The sequence below is a fragment of the Diplotaxodon limnothrissa genome, linkage group LG17 (assembly GCF_057381915.1).
Source record: "Diplotaxodon limnothrissa isolate DT_005_m linkage group LG17, D_limnothrissa_male_GT1.1, whole genome shotgun sequence".
Lineage (NCBI taxonomy): Eukaryota > Metazoa > Chordata > Actinopteri > Cichliformes > Cichlidae > Diplotaxodon > Diplotaxodon limnothrissa.
This window is the reverse complement of record NC_140612.1, coordinates 8,954,274-8,969,346: the sequence shown is the minus strand read 5'-3', so window position 1 is coordinate 8,969,346 and position 15,073 is coordinate 8,954,274. Positions and strand designations below refer to the sequence as shown.

Sequence of the window (15,073 nt, the reverse complement as noted above, 5' to 3'; positions counted from 1 at the left end):
GTGTGTGTGTGTGTGTGTGTGTGTGTGTGTGTGTGTGTGTGTGTGTGTGTGTGTGTGTGTGGCTCCTATAGTTGCCAGGGCAGGGGTTGTGAAGGTTAGAGAGTTCGTTTCCAGAGTCTTTCTCATGGTGATTACTTTGGCAGCTTAAACTAGTAACAAGACAAATGGACCCACACACGCACACATGTACCAAGCACACACACGCTTAGACAAATGTGCTCCGAGACGCATTCTTCCACACATACCGAGCAGCAAACATACCAACATGCACCCGGCAATACACACACTCCTCTGGAGCACACTCACTTAGATGTGAGCCCGTTCTATCCGTCTCAGCAGGGAATCTGTTCCTGTGATAGAGAAGGTTTATTTATTGAAGGTCTACCAACCATACGAAACAAGCCGTGTTGCCTTGAAGGACATCCTACACACGCTACGCTCTTTCTTTCTTCACCGTTGATGCCGCTGAAGTCAGTGATCCTCATATATATTTATCGGCTTTGCTTTTTCTTTTTCACTGGATATTTAAAGAAAACTGGAGCAGGAAACACTTTAAAAGGATAATAACGCTAAAAATTGCATTGTTACATGTTGAGAAATCCACAAATTAGCAAGCTATTGGTGGCCTGATGTACCAGACAAAGAAAAACCATGCAAAAGCAAGTCTGCTCTCATCACTGGTGTCGCTTAAGTTTTATGCTGGGGATCTTATTGATCTTATTTATTATAATGCCCATGATTTCAGATGCTGAATGAACATATCGAGTAAAATACCTGTCCTTACTCTGTCCTTTCTTTAACATTTTAACCTGTTGGGACATTTCCCACATCTACATTCTTTACCGGTCCATTCCAAACTAGATATCCCTGCATTCCCTCCAATTTTGTGTAAAAGGTCTTGAATTAAATATTAAAAAATCCGCCACCATCATTCCAGCCTGATGTTTTACTCACTCTCATAACAGGTTTAGAAGAGATGTCGCCCTTGGCCTGTGCTGGAGCGCAGCCAGTCTGTGCTTCTCTGACCTCTTTACATCTTCTTCTCTCATTCATCCATCAATCCATCCACCCATTCTCCCATTAATTCAGCCATCCATTCATCTCTCCATCCTGCTATTCAGACCTCCATTCATCTCCTCCGCCCTCTGACCCACTTCACTTACAAATGTCTGGTGTTGGTGAAAGTGTGTGTTTGTGCATGTGTGAAAAAGATAAATGATGAGAAAGTCTGAGAGTGGATGATGGAGGAGCAGAGGGCAGATTATAGGCCCCCTTTTTTTTCATGGTTACAAGTTGGCATGACAATGAAGATGGTTACACCTACATTGTAGGGAGACTAGACTGGAGCACAAGAGTAGGTGTCGTCTGTTTTCCGGTATCCAAATCCAACTTATTTAAATATTGCAGTTAAAATATCTGTTCCTAAGTGCATCTTAAATAACTACTAAAGAAGAAGAAAAACAACTTTATTTAGCTGATTTTTTTTTTTTGTTTCAGCAGTGGAAGTCATGTAGCTTCTCCAGCTGTCTCCTAATCTGGTCAGAAGGCACAGCCAGGTTTATCAGATGTGGGGCGTGGGGTCTGATGCGCTGAGAATAAATGAGAGAGCATCAATTTACAAATAGTCTGAAAGTCGGACACAAGTGAGAAAACAGTACCATCAGAGAAGGCCCGACGCCAAATTCTTTATAAACTAAGCATACAGGTGACAGGACCCAGCTGGCAGCACATAATCCTCCAGTGGCTCTGGGCCATCCTAATATATCCACTTACACACACTCCCCCAAAGGTGCGCCGCTCACAAGTGAGACTCTAGAACAACTAGAGTTGAATAAGAGCTGTATTCAGAATAGTGATCTAAACCGATTTTTTTAACTTTTATTTTCATATTTCAAAAGCATTTATGGCGTTCCACATTCATAATCAAGTCGCACAAGTATTTTCACAAGTTTTGCCAGATTCAACTCAGGACAGGGCCGAATCACTGTCATTTAGGGTCATCTTACTGAATGCATTTCATGGCGAATGTTTTAATTGTCTAAGATGGAAAAGCAAAAACTCATTTTGACACAGAGTTTGTTAATGCTGGCTCGCACTGCATTCACACACTCCCCAAATAGTCTGAGGTTGGGAATGCACTCCCTCAACTTTGTGTTGGTCATTGTCACTTTAAGTGAAAGGCAACCCACAGCTAATAGCATACTCCACATTAAAAGTTTGCAGTGAAATGTTTGCACGCGTGCAGTACAAGCAAATGTATTTCTTTCACTCAGGCCTAATTATCTAGAATGAGTAGAAACATCGCTGTGGGCACATGTGTGATGAATGTGGACCTTCTGATTGCAGTTAGATCTGTAATGGCTGATTGCCTCCAGAAGAGGGAAGCAACAGATCAACATCTTTAGCGACCGCGCATTAACTCTGTCCTTTTCACTAAAAACCTACCATACCCGGTCTATTTATGCGTCCTGTGTTTGTGTGTGTGTTCAAATGTCCACCTCTGATTTACATCACCCCTTAATGTTTTATGAAGACATGTAACAGTCCAAGACAGAAATGTCCTGAACCCTGAGGTAGAAAGTAGAGAACTGCTTTTTTCCCCCAGACCAGTCTAAACCACACTGTACTTTCATCTGGCACAAGAAATACAGGTTTATCCCTCAGGTGTGGGTACAGTGTGTTACTTTGTGTAGCCTATGTATGCATATTATAAGTGTGTGTGTGTGTGTGTGTGTGTGTGTGTGTGTGGAGTGGGGTTGAACGGGCTAATTAAATGTCTCCACAGGAATGCAGCTAGATTTACAACTGAGGTTGCGACGCCTATAATTGCACTCCTCCCTCAGATCAGATCACCATTTCAGGTGTTATAATTTTGTGTGTGTGTGTGTGCGATCCTTTAACGCTGCAGGGAGGCACCTTAAGAAATGAGCGCTATGCGTGTCACTGTTAGCAACCTCGCAGTAACTAAGGGCAGCGGCAGAGGAGCGTTGTCATCGTGCTGCTGGTGATTTATGTGTGTCGTTCTCCAGATCTCATTAAGTGTCACTCACAGTCACACCTCTATGTGTTGTCTACACGCCACAGTTCCTGCAATACTATCATCAGGCGCCGAATAAGCAGCACAGCTGGGACATCTGTAATCTGGGCCAATAGCAATGACAGCTTCCAATACATTCAGCAGGACAGCTGGTATTAGACATGAGAAAATGTTTCAGATGTGCAGATGCTGTGGACACTTTCATCTCCAGTTGAAAAGGATGTGTATGATTGCCAGATGGTAAATCTTTGCTGTGATTTCAGTAACCTTTGCACAGTTGCATGTGTAATCTCCTCAGAAAAACAGGGAAAGATGCGGTACTGCCAACAAAAATGAGTTTTTAAAGGTAGAATAGGTCATTTTTATTGTTATTTAATAGGAAATTATTGTATTAATAAAGATATATTGATTTGTGCGTAATTATATCTCCCAACAAACTGATGGGTTCTCATAAGTGTAGAAATACACTGGAGTGGGCACTGGTTTGCGGAGGCGGCCATGTTCCCTCGCCACCATGAAAACAGTGGCCTAGTGGACATTCAGCTTTTCTCATTATGTGTTTCTCCTCCTTCTCCTCCCTCATTTCCGCCTCATCTTCTGCTTCTTCACCCCAAGCCTCATCTCCTGAACTACAGTCAGACCTCAAACAGTTTCACTACATTCTCACATTGTATCGTCACAGTCCATATAGTGTTAGATCGACTTCAACGTGGCTAACACCAGCTAACAACGGCAAACACAGCAGTGTTTAGGGCCAGAGGGGTTCAGGATATCCTCAATAGCTGACCCCAGTATCACAATCATCAGACAGAAGCGAGCTTCACTGACTCATCAACTCATACTGAAGCTTCAAGGTTTAAACCCCAGTGCGTTGAGAGATGCTCTTTTGCATAGCTTGATTGTCATGATGGGTTATTTGAGCTGCTGTTGCCTTCCTGTTAGCTCAAAGCAGTATCAAATTTGTTTTGTTTTTTATCAAGAAACTGCGGCTCATTGTATATCTTTTCATCTTCCGACCAAGCTCTGTAAACCCCTGAGATGGTTATGTGGGAAAATTCCAGTAGCTCAGCAGTTTCTAAAATACTCAAATCAGCCTGTCTGCAACCAACAATCACGCCATATCCAAATCCCTCCTCTTCCCCATTTATTTGCTTAGTTTGAACTTCAGTAAGTCGTATTAACCATGTTTATATGTCTAAATACACTGAACGTTTGTGTTAACTAGCAGTTGAACAGGTGTACCTAATAAAGTGGTCAGTGAGAGCATATTTTTGTGTGTTTGTGCTTTTTGCAGGCTGTAGTAATTTTACTAAAAGCTATGCATATAAACACGGCAAAATCCATCACGGTCTCAGTGTCCACATAGAGATATATTACATTTATTTGCATATTAATATGGAGAAGGTCACAGAATGTAAAACCTCTAATATCTGACTCTCTGAGAAATTTACATTTAAATATCCAATAGAAACACTCGTCTGCAACAAAAGTATGTCTGTCTACACCGAAACACTTCTTCTGTGACTTGGAGGAAAAGTACTGTTGTTCATTATCTGGATACAATTTACAGACATGTAAATCTTTTTATCCCCTGGAGGAAACGCCTGTCTTATAGTTAGTGTACTCGTGCACTGATACCTAATAATGTTCATATCCACGCCTGCTTGGTCCTTTTGTGCTTGTTCCATTTATATTAATTTACTTGTTTTTCGTGGCGGTAAAAGAAAGTATAGATTCAGTCAGCCTTGTATATATAAAGGTCAAATCAGCTGTCTGTCAGTCTTGGCTGCATTGTTTCAAATGATGTCAGGTATGTTCCCAGCTTAGATCAAGATAAAAGGAAACATGAAATATGCCAGCAGTATGTGTGAGGTGTTGACACTAACAAATTCACTGGATGTGCGCTGTTGACACTGATCCCTAAACTCTTTGCTGGAGTCTGTGGAATCTTGGGATTTTCCCCTTAAGGGAAGGTCTGTGGTTTTTAATTGAGCTTTTATTTCTCGTTTTGCTTTCTTGTTCATCACCCTTTTTCATTATTGCCCTTCGCTTCTTGCTCTTTCATGCTGTTTTTTGCTGCCTTTGATTTTGTTGCCTTTTATTACACATCTTCATGTAGATGTACGTCAATATCCTGTTCATATTACATGTAGTCCATTATCTTGTTTTTATTACTTCATTCTGTTGTGGGCACAGTACATGTGCTCTCATATCCTGCTTGTGTTAGCAACACACTCTCATACCAGTCATGCAGCTAAAAAACTACAGAATCAAATGCTTTGAATGTACAGAGGATTAGGCAGCATGCATCTTATGATCTCTTGTTGTTCATTGGCAATCAATGTTCCCAGTTCCCATGGTGACGGTGTTTGAAATGTTTCTTTTGTTTATGTAGCAATACAGAAAAAGATATGGTCCGTATCATGTGATGAGATTAATGGATAAGCCACCTAATTTAAGTATAACCCAAACTGTCTTCATTTATAAAGCTTGACCATTTTGTTTTATCCTGCAGAGATCATCGGATTTGGGAACATTTTTCGTTAAAGGTACAGTCAGTTGAGTTTGAGTTTATTTTGTCGACAAAAATAATATTGCACTCATTTATTATAATTAATTAATTAATTGTTCCAAGAAACAGATACATTCTCAAATTACACAGGAGTAGGCACCAATTTGCAGAAGCTGCCATGTCATGAACCGAAGTTCCGAGCGCAGGCAGGACCCAGTAGCAGAACACACACACTAGGGTAGGAGCGAATAAAGAAAGTAATTTTTATTGCAACTAAAGGTGTCCCGTGAGGGTAGCCAGAAAAACAACGGATGAAACCAGACGAAACCGAGGGACCGCACAGGGAACGCCGAGAGCGGGGCTGTGAGAGGGGTGATAGCCGGGCCGAGTGAACCAGAGGGGGGGTGGAGCTCCAAAAGGGGTCGAGACGGCGAAGCTGAATGTGAACCAAATCTCAGGCGGACAGGTGGACAGGCAGGTGGCTCGAAAAAACCACGCCGAGTTGTGATCGCTGAGAGGCGACTACGGACTGGCGTGGAGCAGCAGGTAGGGCAGGATTAAATAGTCCACCTGGTGATCGCCTGGGATGGGATGCAGGTGTGGGGTTAGCAGCCACGCTCGTGGGCGTGGACATCCCAGCAGCACCCCGGACGCCGGGCCGCGGACCATGACAGTACCCCCCCCTCAAGGGTCGCCCCCAGGCGACCGGCCGGGACCCCGCCTGCGGAGAGAAGCACGGAAAGCAGAGATGAGACGAGGGTCCAGAATGAAGGAGCGCGGGACCCAGAGGCGGTCCTCGGGGCCGTACCCCTCCCAATCCACAAGATACTGCCAGCCGCGCCCGCGCCGGCGCGCATCCAGGATCCGCCGGACCGCATAGGCCGGATGGCCGCCGACGAGCCGGGCGGGAGGAGGGGGCTCGGAAGGAGGGCACAGGGGGCTGAGGCGGACCGGCTTAAGTTGAGATACATGGAACGTGGATGCACACGCCGAGAGGCCGGAAGCCGGAGCCTGACTGCCACCGGGTTGATGACTCTGTCCACTTCGTACGGCCCGATGAAACGGGGAGCCAGTTTGCGGGACGTGCCCCGGAGCGGGATGTTCCCAGCAGCCAACCAAACCTTCTGTCCCGGCTGGTAGTCAGGGGCTGGGGCGCGGCGACGATCGGCGTAGTGCGCCTGTCGTTCCTTTGCGCGCAGGAGGGCGCGGCGAGCGCAGCGCCACACACGTTGGCAGTGCCGGAGGTGATGAGGGGCCGACGGGACGGAGAGGGACAGGTCCTCTTCCGGGAAGAGCGGAGGCTGATACCCGAGGGACGCTTCGAAAGGAGAGAAGCCGGTGGAGGACGAGGTGTGAGTATTGTGGGCGTACTCCACCCAGGGCAGGTAAGTAACCCAGGAGGAGGGGTTTTGACTGGCTACGCACCTCAGCATAGTCTCCAGCTCCTGATTAAGGCGTTCAGTTTGCCCATTGGATTGCGGGTGGAAACCTGAACTCAAACTGACCTTGGCGCCGAGAATGGAGCAGAAGGTCCTCCACACTTGTGAGGTGAACTGGGGACCGCGATCGGAGACAATGTCCAGGGGAATTCCGTGGAGCCTGAAGACTTCCGTGACTAACGCTTGGGCAGTCTCAGCAGCCGAGGGCAGCTTGGCTAGCGGGACGAAGTGGGCGGCCTTAGAAAACCGATCCACAACGGTGAGGATGACACATTTTCCAGAAGAGGTGGGGAGACCGGTAACAAAGTCGAGCGAGATGTGAGACCAGGGCCGGTGGGGAGTAGTGAGTGGGTGGAGCTGGCCCATGGGATGTTTCGTGGATGATTTATTACGAGCGCAGACGGCACAGGCAGACACGTAGTCCCTCACGTCCCGTAGTAGCGATTTCCACCAGAAGTGTCTGCTGAGGAGGCGCGCCGTTCTGCTCACGCCCGGGTGGCACGCGAATCGTGCTGTGTGGATCCAGTGGATGACTGCTCCCCGGGCGGCGGCGGGAACGAAGCGCCGTCCCAGCGGTCCAGTCCCTGGGTCAGGGTCCCCCGGGAGCGCTTGGCGAATGGTCTCCTCAATCTCCCAGGTGAGAGCACCCACCACGCAGGAGGCAGGCAGGATGGTGGCGGGGGGGGGGGGCGCCTCGCTGTCGGGGGAATACAGACGGGAGAGCGCATCGGGTTTGATGTTTCGTGACCCGGGACGATAGGAGAGTGTGAAGTTGAAGCGGGCGAAGAATAGGGACCAGCGAGCTTGACGGGGATTTAACCTCTTGGCGGTTCTAAGGTACAGTAGATTTTTATGATCCGTCCATATAACGAAGGGCTGTTCGGTCCCCTCCAGCCAGTGACGCCATTCCTCCAATGCGAGTTTTACCGCTAGGAGTTCCCTGTCGCCGATGTCGTAATTCCTCTCTGCGGGGGTGAGTCGGCGTGAGAAAAAGGCGCACGGCCGGAGTTTGTTCAGGGGCCCAGACCGCTGGGAAAGAACCGCCCCGACTCCCGCATCAGATGCGTCGACCTCAACAACAAACTGTTTAGAAGAGTCAGGATGGGTCAGAATGGGTGTGGACGTGAATAATCGCTTCAATTTAGCGAAGGCTGCGTGGGCCTCAGGGGACCATGTGAAAGACACCTTGGGTGAGGTGAGTTGGGTGAGAGGCGCGGCCACCTGGCTGTAGTTTCGAATGAAACGGCGATAAAAATTCGCAAACCCCAAGAAGCTCTGAAGCTTCTTTCGTGTCTCCGGAACCGGCCATTCCAATATTGCTTTGATCTTCACCGGGTCGGTCTTCACCTGCCCACCAGCGAGGATGTAGCCCAAGAAGGAAATGGATGAGGCGTGGAACTCACACTTTTCCGCTTTTACGTACAGTCTATTTTCGAGCAGCCGTTGTAGCACGCTCCTCACATGGATGCGATGGTCCTCCAGCGTCTTGGAGAAAATCAAAATATCATCCAGGTAAACAAAAACAAACACGTTCAGGAAATCCCGTAACACGTCGTTGACTAGGGCTTGAAAAACCGCCGGGGCGTTCGTTAACCCGAACGGCATCACTAGATATTCAAAATGCCCTAGTGGGGTATTGAAGGCGGTCTTCCACTCGTCGCCTTCACGTATCCGTACCAGGTGGTAGGCGTTCCGCAGATCTAGTTTGGTGAAGACCGTAGCTCCCTGGAGTGAGTTAAAAATAGAACTAATGAGTGGGAGGGGATATTTGTTTTTGACGGTGACGTCATTCAGCCCCTGTAATCGATGCACGGGCGGAGCGTCCCGTCTTTCTTTCCCACGAAGAAAAAACCCGCAGCCACGGGAGAGGATGACGGCCTAATACGTCCTGCAGTTAGCGACTCCTGGATGTAATTCTCCATGGTTTCTCTTTCGGGGCGAGACAGGTTGTATAATCTGCTAGAGGGCAGCGAAGCTCCCGGGAGCAGATCGATAGCACAGTCATATGGACGGTGAGGCGGGAGTGAGAGCGCCTCATCTTTACTGTACAGACATTCTCCAGCCCGAAATCGGCGTTCCCTCTCCTCCGGAGAAAGCCGAGAGCGTCCGATCTGCATGGGTTCAGGCGGGGGCGGCGACGGAGAGCGCGCACACGCAGCTGGGGGCGGGGGCGGAGAAACACGAAACCCGGGGCGCAATACGGAGCCCATAGGCTTAGACCGCCGCTCGGCATCCCTCTCCCGCAAGCGTCTGTCAATCCTACGGGAGAGGGAGGCCAATTCATCAAAGGATCTGGTCTCCTCGTGAAAAGCTAGTTGGTCCTTCATCTGGTCATTTAACGACCGTAAAAAAACCCCACGAAGAGCCGAATCGGGCCAACCCACGGCGACCGCTCGAGTACGGAATTCAACTAGGTACTCCGCAATACTGCGCCGCCCCTGACGGAGCCCCAGCAACTTCTGCGCGGCATCGTCCTCCGATACCGGAGGGGAAAACGTAGCCTGGAACTCCTCCAGTAAGTCATCGTAATCGCAATCACGAATGGGGTGAGAATTTAAGTAGGCTTCAGCCCATGCTAGAGCACGCCCCCGTAACAATCCCACGAAGTGGGAGATCTTAGCAGTATCCGTGGGGAACGCGTGAGGCGTGCGACTGAAAAACAAGGAGCACTGGAAAAGGAACCCCCCACACAGGTCCAGCTCCCCGTGGAAGGGTTCCAGCGGCGGAGGCGACACGCCGCGGTGCACGGGGTCGGACGGCCTAGTTTGTAATTTATTCTGAGTGTCACTGAGCTCTTGACAACGGTCTTGGAGAGACTGGAGCTGCTGATCGTGGCGACCGAGGATAGCGCCCTGTTTATTAATAGCGGAGCGGAGTGGATCTGCTGGGTCCATACTGGCCAGTCCGTACTGTCATGAACCGAAGTTCCGAGCGCAGGCAGGACCCAGTAGCAGAACACACACACTAGGGTAGGAGCGAATAAAGAAAGTAATTTTTATTGCAACTAAAGGTGTCCCGTGAGGGTAGCCAGAAAAACAACGGATGAAACCAGACGAAACCGAGGGACCGCACAGGGAACGCCGAGAGCGGGGCTGTGAGAGGGGTGATAGCCGGGCCGAGTGAACCAGAGGGGGGGTGGAGCTCCAAAAGGGGTCGAGACGGCGAAGCTGAATGTGAACCAAATCTCAGGCGGACAGGTGGACAGGCAGGTGGCTCGAAAAAACCACGCCGAGTTGTGATCGCTGAGAGGCGACTACGGACTGGCGTGGAGCAGCAGGTAGGGCAGGATTAAATAGTCCACCTGGTGATCGCCTGGGATGGGATGCAGGTGTGGGGTTAGCAGCCACGCTCGTGGGCGTGGACATCCCAGCAGCACCCCGGACGCCGGGCCGCGGACCATGACATGCCATGTTTACAGTGGGGCAAAAAAGTATTTAGTCAGCCACCGATTGTGCAAGTTCCCCCACCTAAAATGATGACAGAGGTCAGTAATTTGCACCAGAGGTACACTTCAACTGTGAGAGACAGAATGTGAAAAAAAAATCCATGAATCCACATGGTAGGATTTGTAAAGAATTTATTCGTAAATCAGGGTGGAAAATAAGTATTTGGTCAATAACAAAAATACAACTCAATACTTTGTAACATAACCTTTGTTGGCAATAACAGAGGTCAAACGTTTACTATAGGTCTTTACCAGGTTTGCACACACAGTAGCTGGTATTTTGGCCCATTCCTCCATGCAGATCTTCTCGAGAGCAGTGATGTTTTGGGGCTGTCGCCGAGCAACACGGACTTTCAACTCCCGCCACAGATTTTCTATGGGGTTGAGGTCTGGAGACTGGCTAGGCCACTCCAGGACTTTCAAATGCTTCTTACGGAGCCACTCCTTTGTTGCCCGGGCGGTGTGTTTTGGATCATTGTCATGTTGGAAGACCCAGCCTCGTCTCATCTTCAAAGTTCTCACTGATGGAAGGAGGTTTTGGCTCAAAATCTCACGATACATGGCCCCATTCATTCTGTCCTTAACACGGATCAGTCGTCCTGTCCCCTTGGCAGAAAAACAGCCCCATAGCATGATGTTTCCACCCCCATGCTTCACAGTAGGTATGGTGTTCTTGGGATGCAACTCAGTATTCTTCTTCCTCCAAACACGACGAGTTGAGTTTATACCAAAAAGTTCTACTTTGGTTTCATCTGACCACATGACATTCTCCCAATCCTCTGCTGTATCATCCATGTGCTCTCTGGCAAACTTCAGACGGGCCTGGACATGCACTGGCTTCAGCAGCGGAACACGTCTGGCACTGCGGGATTTGATTCCCTGCCGTTGTAGTGTGTTACTGATGGTGACCTTTGTTACTTTGGTCCCAGCTCTCTGCAGGTCATTCACCAGGTCCCCCCGTGTGGTTCTGGGATCTTTGCTCACCGTTCTCATGATCATTTTGACCCCACGGGATGAGATCTTGCGTGGAGCCCCAGATCGAGGGAGATTATCAGTGGTCTTGTATGTCTTCCATTTTCTGATGATTGCTCCCACAGTTGATTTTTTCACACCAAGCTGCTTGCCTATTGTAGATTCACTCTTCCCAGTCTGGTGCAGGTCTACAATACTTTTCCTGGTGTCCTTCGAAAGCTCTTTGGTCTTGGCCATGGCGGAGTTTGGAGTCTGACTGTTTGAGGCTGTGGACAGGTGTCTTTTATACAGATGATGAGTTCAAACAGGTGCCATTCATACAGGTAACGAGTGGGGGACAGAAAAGCTTCTTACAGAAGACGTTACAGGTCTGTGAGAGCCAGAGATTTTCCTTGTTTGAGGTGACCAAATACTTATTTTCCACCCTACTTTACGAATAAATTCTTTACAAATCCTACCATGTGAATTCATGGATTTTTTTTTCACATTCTGTCTCTCACAGTTGAAGTGTACCTCTGGTGCAAATTACTGACCTCTGTCATCATTTTAAGTGGGGGAACTTGCACAATCGGTGGCTGACTAAATACTTTTTTGCCCCACTGTATGTTTCCTTTGTATCTTAAACACAGTGGTCAAGATTGACAAGATCGTTGTGCCTAATGGCATTTTATTTATGTGGCTAGAGAGCAGCGTACATAGCAGAAGAGAAGGGGTGTTTGTACGTCGTGGAGGCAAATTTTAATTTGTGCCTGCACTTTCAGACTGGAGATATGAAGCATCATAGCTATATTTTGCCATCTGATTATAGGTTCCTTTTCACTAAAGAAATGAAAACACAGAAGAAAGCAACAACATGACTGGCATTTGAATATAATCTCATCCTCTTCCTTCTCACCTCAAGCCTCAACTCCTGAACTGAGGTCAGAGCTCTAAAATATGAAGTTTGCATAAACATGCTCATTTATTCCCAGTATTGTTGCAGATTAGATATGCGACCCTCCGCTTCCAGACGGCTAACAACAAGCCGGCTAAATGAAAGCAGTGACTGGTTAGCTAACACTATGCTAGCTAATGTTAGACTCGAGTGTTTGTTTCATCTGATAAACAGTTTGATTGTCTTGCATTTTATCAGACTTTATTCACTAAGTGTTTGAATAACATTAGATGCAATTCACAGAAAGTTTCCCTAACACCTGCTAGCAGCTAACAGTAGCAAAAACAACACTGATAACTGACTTAAAAGTTCAGGATGTCCTCAGCAGCTCAAATTAGTAACTCGTATCTGACTCTTTATGCAAAGTTTTACAGCTACCTCCAGAGTAAATAGACATGGGCACATATTGACAGCTGAGGTAAACAGCGGACTGACAGAAAACAGAACTGCAATCTACTGACATCTAGTGGTGACATTTAACATGCTGTACCTTCATTGCAGCAGTAGTCATGCACAAACAGCTTCAGGCCAGTCAGCTAAGATTCTGTTGCAATATTTTCATCAGCGATTATTTTAGTGCAACACATTTAACAACACATAAGCATGAGATATGAAAGACTCAATAATATAGAAAGTTTACAAGTGCAGAGCCATGAAGCAGTTAATAAGAGTCGCACATGAAAAAATAAGTCCCTCCAATATGTTTACTAAATGCTGCACATTTTTCTTTTCCTGTAGCAACTCTGCTTGCTTTTACAGTGCTGTTTTTCCCCTGACACTTTTATAATGCATCCTATGAAACATAAAAGCAAAACCTGTAATAGCTCTGTTCTAGGATGCCCTCTGGACCCAGTGGAGGTGGTGAGTGACAGGAGAATGGCGGCTAAGCTGTCATCCCTGTTGGACAACGTCTCCCACCCCATGCAGCAGACTGTGACAGCACTGAGCAGCTCCTTCAGTGGGAGACTGCGGCACCCACGGTGTGGGACGGAGAGATTTCGCAGGTCTTTCCTCCCCACTGCTGTCAGACTCCACAACAAAGACTTTAACTGAACAAACACACTCATCCACACATGTGCAATAACACTAAGTGCAATAATCTTTTCTGGCATCGTTGTATTTTTACTCAGTTGTATATAGCATTCGTATTCTATTTTTATCTTATTGTATATTTTTATTCTATTTTATTCTACTGTATATAGTATATTATTTTATTCTATTCTGTACAGCTGTGTACTGTATTTATTCTTATTGTATTCTAATTTTTGCGTCATAACTTTTGCACTGTCCACTTCCTGCTGTGACAAAACAAATTTCCCACGTGTGGGACTAATAAAGGTTATCTTATCTTATCTTATCTTATCTTATCTTAATATTTTTTAACCATACCAGTTTAAAGCTAATGAAAACATCAGCAGTATAATATTTAATTAATTCTCTTTGCTTCGGTTTCTATTGATGCTGTATTCTTTTCCCCTACTTCACAGGAAGTTTGCCTCTCCGTTGACCTGATTTTCCCGTGGGGATCTGTAGTCTCACGCTTTATTAGCAAAGCATGCAGTTTGATCTTTTGATGTGATATGTGTTTGGCTGCCTATTTAATGTGAACTTGCATGAAGATGGTTTGGAACGTCTTCTCTCACAGGGACAGTTGATAAGCATTTTTGTGACATCAGTTACTGTAGCTAGTTCAAGTCAGGTGTAATGAATCCAGGCACAGATTTAGAACTCACTTAGTAAGGCCTCAGGACATGAACACTTACGAGCATCAAAACTTGATCTGTGTGAGAACACAACAACAATCTGAGAAACTTAATTAAAGGCCACACTGTGTTAAGTTTCACATGGGATTTTATCCCAGACCAGCAGAGTAAGCATGGCTCCAGAAGAAGAGGTCTTCACCACCGCACCATCTCTTGGCATCACTCAAATCAATTCAGATTCATCCACCATGTCTCTGCTCCTTGGTTCCCACAATCCTGTTCCCTCGTTGCCATTGCCAGAGTGTGTTTGTGCTTTTGAGGGTGTGGACTCGGTGGTTACTGAGTTGGTGGTTGATTGTATTAGCTAGCAAAGCTGGTTTGGAACATGGAAAAATGTGACTCATGAACTTTTGTTTCTTCTTTTTTGCTCTTCTCCCACTTCATCTTCGTTTTGATCCACCCACCAGACAAAATGATGTGATCCTTGCTTACAGCCTGTTATTGAAAAAAGCTATCAGTATGCAAGATGATCAAAGATGGCACTCGTTGCATGGAATAAATTGTAATACTAAATTTACTTTGATTGCATCATTTAAAAACATGCAGAGTTACTCAGCTCTAAAGTAAAGTAATATCCTTTCAAATGATTTTAACACTTGATTCTTGTGTCCTAATTCAGCGCGTCTATAGTGGGTACCTCTGTAATATATTGATATGTAAATGTATGATGCATATATATATCTATATATATATCTATATAGATATATAGATATATATACAGACACAATTATCAAAGAACTAAAATATCTTAAACGTATATTAAATTATACAAAAAACATCTTTGTAAATTGAATTTCAGTTTCCTGTGTGTGGGAAAATGTGATTTCTAAAGATGAATCATTTTACAACCTTGCTGAAAACCACTAATAGCAATTACTGTAAGCAGTCCATCTGTTTTCAATGAAATATCCCTGGGAAAAAAAGTAAAGAAATAAGATTAATCTGCATAAAGATGAGCTCATATCACAAGT

The 15,073-nt window shown here is 46.3% G+C and overlaps 1 protein-coding gene across 1 annotated transcript in view; it reads left to right on the top strand.

Moving 5' to 3' along the window:
• gpc5b (glypican 5b) overlaps positions 1 to 15,073 on the top strand; it is a 62,557-nt gene that overhangs the window by 22,705 nt on the left and 24,779 nt on the right. The window lies entirely within an intron of this gene.